This window comes from Mustela erminea, chromosome 3 (genome assembly GCF_009829155.1).
Source record: "Mustela erminea isolate mMusErm1 chromosome 3, mMusErm1.Pri, whole genome shotgun sequence".
Classification (NCBI taxonomy): Eukaryota; Metazoa; Chordata; class Mammalia; order Carnivora; family Mustelidae; genus Mustela; species Mustela erminea.
Window position 1 is genome coordinate 137,548,670 of NC_045616.1, and position 12,961 is coordinate 137,561,630.

The following is a 12,961-nucleotide window of genomic DNA, read 5'->3' on the forward strand; positions in this document are numbered from 1 at the left end:
GTAGGAATGAACTCCACTGGTCACTCAGTACTACAAGGAGCCAAGCCCGCACTTGAACCTAAATTTTACTTCATGCAAATCATCCTGGGTTTTTTGTTTTGTTTTGTTTTCTGGTAAAGGTAGTTGAGTTTTGTATCTGCCCTCTTGCTGGCAAATGAACTCAGTTATCTAACATGAATTCTCTTGCATTGGAGGCAGGAAAAATGTTACCAAACAGCCTAGAGTGTGTTTTGGAATTAAGCCATAGAAGCCCAAAGGACAATGGTTAGGAGCACAAAGCCACTGACTCACGGCAAAGTTGGGAAAGAGGCTTCCAGCTGCAGCAGCAAAACCGGGGCTATTGTCTGGTCTCCAAGTCCCTGCAGAGGGAAAGCTTCACCAGCTGATGTACTGAGAGCCTTTTTGTACTTCCCAGCTGAGTCCTGTCAGTTGGGCTTTGTTGGCGTTCTCTGGTAGGGTGATGGGAAGGACCCCCACCCCCAGCCCCCAGGTTCCTTTTTCGTTCCTTTAGAATCCCCCTGAAGCTAGGATCACAGAGGCTGAGAGAAGAGGGGTGTCGTGTGTGTCTCATGCCCCGCCCCGCCCCAGCCTCACAGAGACAGCAGTGGGCCAGCCAGAGCTGAGAAGCGTACAGCTGGCCTTTCCCAGCATCACACAGGGCCACGACAGATGATTTTATGTGGCTTCTCAGGAACGGTGTAAATGGTGGTAGCCCGTGGGAGTCTCATCAAGTCCCAAATGGGCTACAGTGGTTTCTATAGGAACAGAATTTGTGTTTCTAGTAGCAACAAGCTGGACTTTGCGTTCTACCCTATTCATTCCGCAGACTGTTCCTGGGGCCAGCCCACCCTGTCTGCTCCTTCCTTTTCTCCTTAACCCTCCCACACCACTTAAACCCCACTGCTTTGCCCTCTAAGTCCCAAATCACATCTGGTTTTCATCTTTTCATTCCACTCCGATCCTTCCTCTGCTCTCAGGTGACTTACCGCACTGACCCTCTGCTGATCTCACTGGCTCCAGCCACCAGCCATGATCCTAAGTCTTCACCATGAGCAACGCCCACGCACAGGCAGAAAGAGCCCACGGGTTCTTATGAGGATTAAGAAAAGGGCCAACTTGCAAGTGGCTGACAAATGTGCTTGCGTGACAGGGTGATCCTGCTCAGAACACGCCCTGCTGGCTGGGGTTAGAGTCCTTCCTAACTGGGGCCCCAATCTTTCCAGCCACCTGTCCACTAGATTCCCCACTTCTGTGCCCCTCACCAAATGCTACTGGGGCAAATCTTGCTATTTGCCATCACTGCGTCCTGGCTTCAAACTGGTGTGTTCTGTTAGTGAAACCAGGACACCATGAGACTGAGGTGGCTCTAATGCCTTAACCTAGGTCAGCAAACCCAAAATCAAGCCCGTAAATCCCTCAAGGTTAAGAAGCGGAAACCTAAGTTCAAAGGATGGGAACAGACAGCAAGACTTTCTCACATACGGCGTCCCTTTTAAGCAATGGCCTATCAGGATTTCCCTTGCTTTGCTTCCTACAGCTTCTCTATGAAAACCTCGCCCTGGTTGGTCGACCCCTTCCAACCACTTCCGGTTTGGCACTTCCTGATTCCAATCGAGGTTTGTTCAAATAAACTCGAAAATGTTAACATGTCCCAGTTTACCTTTTCACGGTTCCTTCAGCATGGAAGGCTTTTCCTCCTTCCGTCTGCTTGCCAGAGTTCTTCTGCACGCTCAAGCTCGGCGAAACCTCACCTCCTCCAAAGAGCCTGTGCCCGGACCGAGTCACTCCTTCCCTCCCTTGTCAGCGCATCACACGGAGTCTGCGCAGGTGAGTGTGAGGGCCCGACAGCGGCCCTGCGTCGTCCGCGGGAACCTGGCGACACGCGGGACCACCTGGGCATTGGTTCCCTCCCGTGGGCGATGAGGAGGAGCCTCGTGTGTGAGAGGAGAGGAGTTAACCCACACGAAGGGCTTAAGAACAGGGCTTGGCCATTAGAAAGCCCTCAGTCAATATTAGCGGTTTCATTAAATCAGGTGCTTTGGTTAAATGGGCGAAGAAGGCTGCACTTTAGTTCTCTGACCCTCTGTTGAAGCCCTTTTGCAGATTCAGGGTTGCCTGCTCCTCTGAGGAAGTGCCGCGCTGGTCCTGACAGTGTCCTGGGGACGTGAAAGCGTAAGGGCCTACTTAGTCAGAGGGAGCCATTTTGTTGTTTATGCAGTGAACTTAGATCGACCCGGCCCCTCCCAGTGGAACTTACTTGCAAAGCCCAGGTACAAGGGTGGGTCAGGCCAGGTGGAGACATCCAATCAGTGGGGCACGCATCTGTCTACTAGGGTAAATTGAAATTCAATTGGCCACCAGTGTGTGACCTAGCATGACTGTGCAGTTTTCTCTGTGTATTGCAATCTCATTGGCCACCTGTGTATAGCCAGGTTCCACCACCTCTATAAAAGTCTGTGAGGCTGAGAGGGGTCGCCTCTTTGTAAGAGATGGCCCCTACCCCTCGGTTTGGTTCTCGATGCTTGGCGCGAAATAAAGCTTTGCTTGACCTTTGCTTCCTATCAGTCTTGCTCCTTTGATTACAGACCCTAAAAAAAGATACTCAGAGGGATGGGCCCTGTGGGGCATCAGGGAAACTCCTCCAGATTCTTGGGTCCCCATCCTTCCAAAGGCACCATCATTCCAAATGTGGCACAAACAAGACAGTTGTGGACCAGGCAGGGTCATGGGAATTAGAACAAAGGGTATCTCAGTGATTCTCAGTGTGGACAGATGACTAATGCCAGCAGGGCCCCCCCAGTGTGTTGGTGGAACCCAAAACCTTGGTCCTTTGCCCTCTTCTGGGGATGAGCAGGAGAGGGAGCCTCCCCAAGAATGAAATTTAATTTTCTTTGGATCTTGAAGCCTTGCATAGACTGAGTTATAGAAAATAAAGGCATTTAGTGTTTTCTCACACCTTAGAGTTTGGGGACTGAGATTCACTCCCATTGCATTATTTCAGAAAAGAGATTCGGCCTTAAAATCTTCTCCAAGATGCCCAGCTTGGTCAAGGTGCAAAGGATTTCTAGCAACATGGATGTGGTCGCCCCCTAGTGGTTATTTAACACAATGACATTTACATATAGACCTAAGAGAAGCTCAGTATTCTGTATTTTGCTCTTCTCTGGAGAAATTCAAAATGGCAGAAAGATACTACATAAAAAAATGAAGGTGTGAAAAATTACCTGTTCCACATACAGGATTTCTAAAAAGGCCTAAAGTTGAGGAGATAAAATGATAGAGTAGAAGTATAATTCTAGGGCCTCCCAAGCCCTTCTAGAAATTATAAGAATTTAAATCAATGTGTTAGTAAGTTTATAGAGTAAAGAAAAAAAATGTAATAAAATCATCATATTTATAAAATAATCCCCCAGCCCCATTTCAACAATTTCCAGGCAAGAATTGCTACAACTTTCACGGGAGTGAGGAGCGTAGGCTTGTGGAATAAACATTTGTTAAAAGTCCACGCTAATGGGGTGCCTGGTTGGCTCAGTTGGTTGGGCGACTGCTTTCAGCTCAGGTCATGATTCTGGAGTTCCAGGATCGAATCCCATATCGGGCTCCAAGCTCCATGGGGAGTCTGCTTCTCCCTCTGACCTTCTCCCCTCTCATGCTCTCTCTCTCTCAAATAAATAAAAAATCCTTTAAAAAAAAATAAAAGTCCATGCTTATGTTCCGGTGTTTCCTGATGTCCATTCCCCACTCCTTTAGAAAGATATCCCCTAATTTTTAGCCATCAGGTGAAATCACAGAAGAAAGAATACAGATTGAATTTCCCAGGCTTTCCCACCGGTGGCATCCTATGACTCCGTTCCATTATTGGCAGCTGTGTCTGGGTGGCTGGAATGGGAGCATGACAGCTGAAGCTCAAGGAACCATCCTGAACAGAGAGGTGGAAGACTGTGGTGAAAATGACAGAACATCAAGAGAAATGTTTCCTGGGTCTTTGATAATTAATGAGCGCCATGCCAACTCTATACTGTTTCTCTCCAGACTTACTTCATAAGAAAGAGGAATACATTCATATCTTGTTTAATACAACATTTGATCTCTGGAAATGGCTTTTCGCATGTCAGAAATCAGCTGAAGGACGCTGCCTGCACGGTTTCCAAGGCTATTAAGTAAGCCTCCATTCAACTGAGCCATTTTGAACTGGCTTCAGAGTACAGAAACCCGAAAATCGAAGACCATTAAAACAATGCCTGGAAGAGTTCTGATGGGTTCTTCAGTAATAGTGGTCACTTGGTTCTGGAGTCTCGACATATCCTTCCCCCAGCCCTTAAAGTCAACATGGAACACAAAATCACATGTGCCCCGAGTCTGCAACATTGCTAGGAGACAGGTCTCTCAACAAACTCCAAAACGTAAAAAGAGCAACAAGCACCAAATTTCAGCAGAGATGCTGTGGGAGTGCCTGTGGGGTGGGGAGAAGGGGCAGGGAAATCCTGCCACTGTGTGGAGGGGGCCACCAGGAAAGGCTAGGACAGTGAGCGGACCAGAGCCTCAAAAGAGATGGCTTCCAGAGCAGAAGAGATAAAGATATGCCAAAGAAGGGAAGGAAAGCATTTAGAGGCATGAGGATTGGAAGAGAAAAGTTTTACTTCTTTTTCTTTTTGTGTGATTGAGGCTAATATAACTGGAAATTAAATAATCAGTGCTTGTACCAATGCAAAAAATGAAAGAATCCAACACTGGAGTAGGTTGTACTGTTTCCTTGTGTGAAACCTTGAAGGGCATATCACTCCTTGGATATTCTGCCCCCAAACCTACAACCCCAGTCTGGTTTCAGGAAAAATATTGGGCAAACCGAAATTGAGAGGCATTCAGCAAAATGCCCAACTAGTACTCCCCAAAACTGTCATCGTCATGAACTATAAGGAAAGGTCAAACAATTGTCACAGACCAGAGGAGGCTAAGGAAACACGACTGCTAAGTGGACCATAGCATTTTGGGCGGGATCCCGGAATGGGTAAGAGGACATTGGGGGAAAAGCTAGTGATACTCCGACAGCAGGGTAAAAATGTTGGTGTTTTAGTTTGGACAAAGGTAACATCGTAATTGTGAGATATTCACCTTGGGGGAAACTGGGTGAACTGTGTATGTTGTAACTCCGTTCTGTTGTAAGTTTTCTATAAATCAGACTATTCTCAAATTAAAATTTTGTGTTCAAAAGAATAAATAGCCTTCCTGTATACAAATAATAACCAGTTATAGGAGAACCCCTAGGTACAATAACCTCAAAAACATTAAATACTTGTGCAGAATCTAAATGAATAAAACACTAAAAATTCCCTGAAAGATACAAAATTAGCCTTAAACAAATGGAAAGATACCCCTTGTTCTTCAGTGAAACAATTAGACATAATCTCTAAAAATATATTTATAAATATATCTCAATCCCAATTAAAAATACCAGCAGGCTTTTGTTATGAGGTCAGACAAGTTGATATTGACTTTCACATGGGGGAAAAAGTGCAAGAAAAGCCGGAAAACACTGAAAAACAGAAGGTACGGGGTGTATGTGTGTGTGGGGAGGTGTCTATCAGACATTAAAACATGTAATACAGCTTCTATAATTAAAACCTTGGGGGTGGGGGTTGCCTTGGTAGCTCGGTCAGTTGAGCACCTGAGTCTTGATTGTGGCTCTGGTCGTGATCTCGGGTCCTCCAGTGGAGCCCCACGGTGGGCTCCGTGCTTGGTGGGGAGTCTGCTTAAGGACTTCTCTTCCTCTCCCTCTGCCACTCCCCCTGCTCATGCACACACTCTTTCTTTCTCGTGAAAATAATAAATCTTAACAAAACACAACAGTATGGTACTAGTGTATTCATAGACAAACCAGTGAAACAGATCAGAAGTCCAGAAACAGACCCAAACAGATAGGGAAATTGGGTGAATGATACAGCGGGCATCTAAAATCACTGGAGCAAAGATGGGACTTCAACCATCTTCTTAAGCAAACTTGGCCCAGATTGGCCTTACTCAGCGAGGTGGGCATGACATGTTTTGTGGGAAGAGAACCAGATGTGTGGTGTGGTGACCTCACTATCTACCAATTTCAAGTAGATCCCTTGATCCCGCTTGTGCTTCTTCCCATTGGCTGTGAATTGGGAGTAATAATTGTTGGGTCTGCGGCTCCAGGAATGCAGGAGGAACAATAGAAATGACCGCTGGGCCGCCATCTTGCAGGCACCCCACCCCCCCTTCTTAACCCTTGACTCTCCCGCCAAAAGGATGTATGCCTAGGTCACGTCTCCATAGGTAACCCGATACCTATGCAGGAAACAGGAGCAACAGGACTCCCTCATACCCTCCTATCACTAAATACCTTACCATGTATGGATGTGAACCCATGCCCTGCCTTAGCCCGATAAAAGACTCTGCCGACTCCCTCCCAGCGCAACTTCCCTGACTCTCCTCTCCGGAGTCCCCGAGGGCGCCTTTAATAAATCTTGCCTTGAGCCTACCTCGCCTGGTGTCATGTTTATCTTGCCTGTAAAACCTTACAATAATTATACCTAAAGCACTTCCTGCCCAGGGGAATTGCTGCTATCCAGTGAAAGAGCTATGAGATGAGTAGAGCTATAAGGGATTATGAAGCAGGTTCAACTCAGCACAAATTCTGATGGAGTTTAATGGAGTTGCTTTCTATTCTAGGGTCCTCGTGACATGGCCCAGGCTACTCTGGGTTAGAATTTGCTGGTGCAGTGAGAAATAGAGGAAAACAATATCAAGTTGAGGAAGGGACAGGCAGGGCTAGGTAGGGAGAGATAGACAGGGGGCCATGGGATCAGGCTCACAAAACTAAAAAATGCGGGATATGAGAGGAAACCAGAGGTAAGGGAGCAAATCAGACCATCCTGTCCCAGCTCTCAGAGGAGGGGTCTTGTTACAACAGCTACTTGTGACCAACCAAGAATTACCAGACCGTAAAAAGGAAGTAAGCCATTGGAGGTGTGATCGCTAGTCCTTACTCAATGGTGTTATCAATAGAGATGTTTAAAAGATTTGAGTTCCCTGGTTAGCCTTCAATAAAAGACCAACCCTAAAAGCCCTCACTGGCAACGCTGTCAGGACCCTTCTCACTCCTGAGAGCTTTTTCTGTACCCTTGCTTAATAAACTTCTACCACTTTACTCACTCTCCGTTGTCTGTGAGACAAGAATGTCGCTCTCCTGCATCAAAATGACCATTAATAAGTCTGAAAAAAAAAGAGTTTTTAACATTTTCTTATTCCTGCCTCCTCCATTTGTTCATTTTAAAATTAGAGTTCAGGTCCCCCGAGTCACAAAAAAGTAGGAAAACACCTCCCATGTATGGGCTTCACATGAAGATGCTGAAGGTCAGCTATGAAGTGATCCATCCAGGAAAATGAGCCATGACATGGTCTGTGAAATGCTTAGGTGGCTGTGGCCTCTGGGTTCCTGTTGGTCTTCCCGTGACCCCAGCAAGGAGATGTGCTCAGCATAGTACATTGATGGAGGTTAGCTACGGATCCTTAGCAGTGCAGGGCCTGAGAAATCTTTAGGTTCAAGGGAAGTCTGAAGAACAGTGTCTCTTTTTTTTTTTTAAAGATTTTATTTATTCATTTGACAGAGATAGATCACAAGTAGGCAGAGAGGCTGGCAGAGAGAGAGAGAGGGAAGCAGGCTCCCTGCTGAGCAGAGAGCCCGATGTGGGACTCGATCCCAGGACCCTGAGATCACGACCCGAGCCGAAGGCAGCGGCTTAACCCACTGAGCCACCCAGGTGCCCCAAGAACAGTGTCTCTTAATGCAGGCAGGGCGCTTACTCAATTTCAGCATGAGTTTAGCTGAGTTTTGAGTTGGAGAAAGATTGCACTCACTGACACGGAACTTGGTCAAGCCAGCTTTGTTTCGTTCATGAAGACGTATTATATCATGATGATGTATCAAAGAGTATTATGAACCCTCCAGAAATGGCACGGTGGAAGTGTTCTGAGAGAGGAACCTCTGACTTTCAGCAAGATGTTTTTCTGAAATGCTCCTGCCCCACCACCATAGTCATGGCTACCTACAGTTCTGATGAGGAAACTTTCTAGAAGTGTTTCCCCCTAGGGTCTTCCTGACGTGTAGGATACCTCCCTCCAGTCTTCCAGGCATGAAATGTCTTTCCCACTGAGAGCCTCTGTCTGACCAGACAACAAAGATTGAGTCATTGTCTGAAGATGTCTATTAATGCCCTTGGAATGTTAATGGAGTGAGGGGAAGGCTGTTTAGTCTTGTTTGTATTCATTAGTCCCTTCGCACAATGATCTTACAGACACCCAAGGCCACGGACCCCAGTGCTGAGAAGATGAGGGAAAGGGACGCCCCACAGGAGGAGGGGTAGCCGCATGGTTGGAAGGAGGACTGACTGGGAAGCATCCTGGCTGGGAATTCGGAGCAGCCTGAGAATCACACACGTAGGAAGGCGGGCTCTGAATGATGGTGTAGCTGTCACAGGTATGGGGTAAGTAAGAGGGCCCCTTACAGACTAACATCCTGAAAAGCGCCTCAGAACAAACTTGGCATTTTCCCACCAGGACGTTCCCGTGCCGCTCTGTATTAGAAGGCGCTCCCGTGAAAACACTGCCTGCTTTCCTGAGAGGAGCCAGCAGGGGGCGCTGTCGCCCACGAAGCTGCATCCCAGGCCCACCAAACCGTCTTCCAGTTGGGTAGGTGGGCCCCTCGCACTCCAAGTTCATGGAAACTCATCTCCTCGAGCGACTCTAGACGGAATGCGCCCCCCCCCCCCGGCTTCCTGCTCAGCTGTGGTGGAGATGTTTGTTTGCAACAGGAGCGCCGCGGAACTCACGCTCCGTGAACCGGGTTGTTCAACGTCCTGGTTGAGCCCAAAGAAACACAGGACGGTTTGGGTGGCCTTGTTTCCCCCCCGTTCCGTGGCACGGAGAAGGCGGGGCTTCTGGTGTTGGGAAGACCGCACAGGCACGCACGTCGAGGATGTCAAGGGGATTCGGATAGCGGCGGCAGCTGAGCGTCCCGAGGTTGTGCCTCCTCGGGACGCGAAGGCAGCGCACACGCGTGCAAACACGCGCGCACACGCACACGCGCGCACACCGCTCGCCCCTGCACGCACACACTCGGCGTCTTCTGCGGGGACCCGACGGGCGGGGACTTCGGTTCCCCACGGCCTCACCAGGGCCCGGCGTCTGTGCCTGCGTTCTAGCAGCGCCTATAATGGTCTCGGGATGATAACGGATCTATTTACTATCAGAATGGGTTGAGAAGTTCGGCCCACTGGCTGCTCAGTTAAGGCAGGTCTAAATAATGTTTCACTGTTTTAACGGACTTTTAACTCCGCTAACTGAATCAGCTCTTTGTTTGGAAATCACATAAATCCAGGGAGAGAGTCCGTAAATACACGGGCCAAACACTGACTGCCCTTTTCCCCTCCGCTTTCCTGAAAGCCTCCCGTTGTCCCCACTTGACTTTCTTCCTAAAGACGGCCTGCTTCTCCCTCTCCCACTCCCCCTCTCTGTGTGTCTCTTTCTGTCAAATAGATAAATAAAATCTTAAAAAAAAAAAAAAAAAGACTGCCCTTGGGGTCTGGTTAATGGGAGCCTCTCCCCGGCCCAGCTGTGTTTTCCCCCCTGGGTTCCTAAGGGAAGGGTTCTACTCCCTGGAGGGTCTCCATCTGCTCCTCTGATTAGTCCTTTTCCTTCCAGCTTCTGACTTCCAGGGCAGGCCCCAAAGAGATGGCACAGTGATTTTTTTTTTTTTTTCTGTCCCTCCTCTGCGTGGAGCCTCTTTGAAGTCCTGAGGCTTTTATTTCAAGATATTTAAAATGGGTCTGTTGGAAATGGAGAGCAACGACAAAATGGGGTTGCAAATACTATGCCACAACTCAGATACTCACCTTGTATGAATTAAATGCTTAAAACATGAAAAGTGCAATGCAGCATATTTATGCCAAGGCCTGATTCAACTATTCATAAAGGACCATGAACTCATAATGTTAAGCAGGCAGGGTTCAGAAGTTGCAGAAGACGTCTTTCACCTGAACCCCGTGAGTTTTGTCCAGGAACACACACCCTCAACCGGCCATGACGTCAGAGGTCTAAGTGCTCTGCCCTTTTTCTCCACCTGAGTAGGGAAGGCCTTTGGCAAGTGGACATGTGGGCAAGGCCTTCCAGGGACTGTGTGCAGCGTGGCCTGCGGTGGAGAGAGATGACTACGGGGGATTAATTTGGAGGTAATGGCAGTCATCTGGACGGAGGCCCTGAAATAAAGCCACAGAAATGGTATTGACGAGATGAAAGGGACTAACAGAGGTATTTTGAAGGGAGACTCTCCTTGTTTTTGTCTTACCAAGGAATTTTTATCTATCTATCTATCTATCTATTTATTTTTTTTTTAAGATTTTTTTTTAAAGATTTTATTTATTTATTTGACAGAGAGAGATCACAAGTGGGCAGAGAGGCAGGCAGAGAGAGAGAGAGAGGAGGAAGCAGGCTCCCTGCTGAGCAGAGAGCCCGATGCGGGACTCGATCCCAGGACCCTGAGATCATGACTTGAGCCGAAGGCAGCGGCTTAACCCACTGAGCCACCCAGGCGCCCTATCTATTTATTTTTAATGAGCAAAAAGAATTAATCTGCTGATCTACTGGTGACCAGCCTCAGGGTACTGTTTTCCTCTTCCCTGGAGAGGAGAGATATTTACTCCGGCAGACAGCTTGCCAAATGACTATTCCTCCAGGAATGCACATTTGTGTATTTTTCCCCCGATACCTGTTTTCCTCAAAATGTCCAGGCAGGAGCTAGGGGGAGACAATGTATCCCAGAGTAGCTGACGCGGCCAACAAATGTCATTTCCTTTCTTGTGTCCTTGCAGTCCACGCTCAGACCACTGCAGTGGCAGCTGCAATGCTTTCCATCATCCCTGTGTTGCACAGGAACCCGGCACTCATCTGGAAAAGGAAGGGACCCCAGTTCTCAGTTTCAAGGCCATGCTGATGGAGTTTTGGAGTGTAGGTGAGGTTTGGTGGGGTGGGGTCCGGAGCGACGGCCAAGAAAGAATTCTTGAGAAGTCATTGGTGCAAAATGGTGGTTTTATTAAAGCCTGGGGGCAGGACCCTTGGGCAGAAAGAGCTGCATTGGGGTTGTGAGGAGCAAATGATTATATACTAGGGGGTTGGGGGAGGTAAGGAAAAAGGGAGGTGTCCAAAAGGACTTTCATAAGCCAAAGAAGACCATCAGGATACTGGAGGAGGCCTTGCTACTATCACGCCAAGTATGTTTTTCCCTCTAGCAAAGCATTAACATTAAGATATTTGGGAGTTTCCTGGAGGAATGTCACATGTATCTTACCCTGAAGCAGGGGAGAGAGGTTGTGGAGTGTGGGCTTGTGTTTTGTCCTCAGCTAGCCTTCTGCTCCCTTGGCAGTGTGGCAGGAGGGGTGGAGCCCTAGTAGGGAGTTTGGGTTCCTCAAAGGATAGCCAAGGGTTCTCCTCTCCGACGCAGAGCTTTGTTCACCAGGCTGCTCAAATCCCACCTCAAGAACCTCAGTGTCACCAGCTGAAAAGTAATAATAAAATACCAGGCTTTTGGATTGAGATTTTAATTTTTTCTCTGTGTTTTGCTTTGTTCCCATGTTTATTTTGCAAGAGATAAGAAACTTAGAGGGGTTCTTCTCTCCACTCCCCCATCCTACGAGAGTAGTCAAGCCTTCATCTTTGGAGTCAGGGAGGGACCTCCAGGGGTCCCTTCTCAGTCTTGGTGTCTTAGAACCACAGACAGACTTCTGGGCATCATGGAGTGACTGCCAGGCAGGATTCAGTTGGAGGGACTAGCCCATGAGGGGGAGTGGGGGAGAAGCAAGGGACTCAGGGGAGAGAAGATAGACCTCCCAGTGACCGTGGAGGGCGCTTGGCTTTTGAGGGGTTTCTAAAAACAGAGGAAGCCTGTGCTCTGTTAGCACACAGCTTGCTGAGACACATACGGGATTTCTGCAGGAGTTAAGAATGGAAGCAGGAGAAGGAAGCTGAAGAGAAATGGTCTTGGAGACTGAGGCTAAACATCCCTACTTGCTCAGAGGAAATGGAGCTGCCCAACTGTATTGATTTCAAATGGGTCATACTTTAGTGGTGATGGGGAAGGATTCATGGCTAGAGCTTCTGTTTTCCAACTGTAGGCTCTTTGGAATCTTTTATGGTCCCAGGAAGGGAAAGAGATCCTCAAAAGACAACTGAGGTTGCATTTCCCATCGACTCTAAACAAGTAAGTGTAGGGGAGGGAGCAGTTTCCCTCTTTACCCTCATGGTTCTTCTAGCTGGTTTAGGAATTTCTTTGTTATGAGGAAGATTAACAAGAGAAAAAAACCCACAAAGTTTTATGTGCACACAGACACCTAGTGATAAAATTGAGATCCAAAGAAATAACCAAGGCAGGTAGAAATAACCAAGGCAGGTAGTCAGGTACATTTTAGACAATGAGACAATGTATTTGTGAGGAATTGACAGGATAAAGAACATAGGGGTTTGGTTTGGGAGTGTTCATTCGTAAAGAAGTCTAAGAATTTAGGGTAAGATGATAAGAAAAAAATGTAAGATTTGTTTCTACAGCTTTCTCACTGTTAAAATATCTGTCTTTGGTGATAAGGATGTCTTTTTACTTCTTAGTATAGGGAGGGTCTTTTTCAAATCAAAGGTTTCTTTCCTGCTTTCAGGGTGACAGAATGTCTTTGCTCCAGCTGTTTCCCAAGTCGCTTCAGTGATAAGTGATCAGTATGCCATCATGTTACATTTTGGGGCAGCTTACCCTGTATCCTTATAGTTCCCTTCTCTGAAACGTCTCTGGAAATTCTATATCCTATAAGCTGAGCTGGTGACTGTGGAGGGAGAAATCGAGTCTGTCAATGAGTGATAGGTAATCTGCAAAAGATAAAAAGAACATAGATTAGAAGGA

General features: G+C 47.5%; 1 long non-coding RNA gene across 1 annotated transcript; it reads left to right on the forward strand.

Annotated features, from left to right (window-relative positions):
• Nucleotides 1-843: 843 nt before the first annotated feature.
• On the forward strand, nt 844-4,214 carry LOC116587002. The gene is made up of 2 exons (XR_004284257.1): nt 844-1,827; nt 3,866-4,214. It is a non-coding gene; the product is annotated as an uncharacterized LOC116587002 (long non-coding RNA).
• Nucleotides 4,215-12,961: the final 8,747 nt, after the last annotated feature.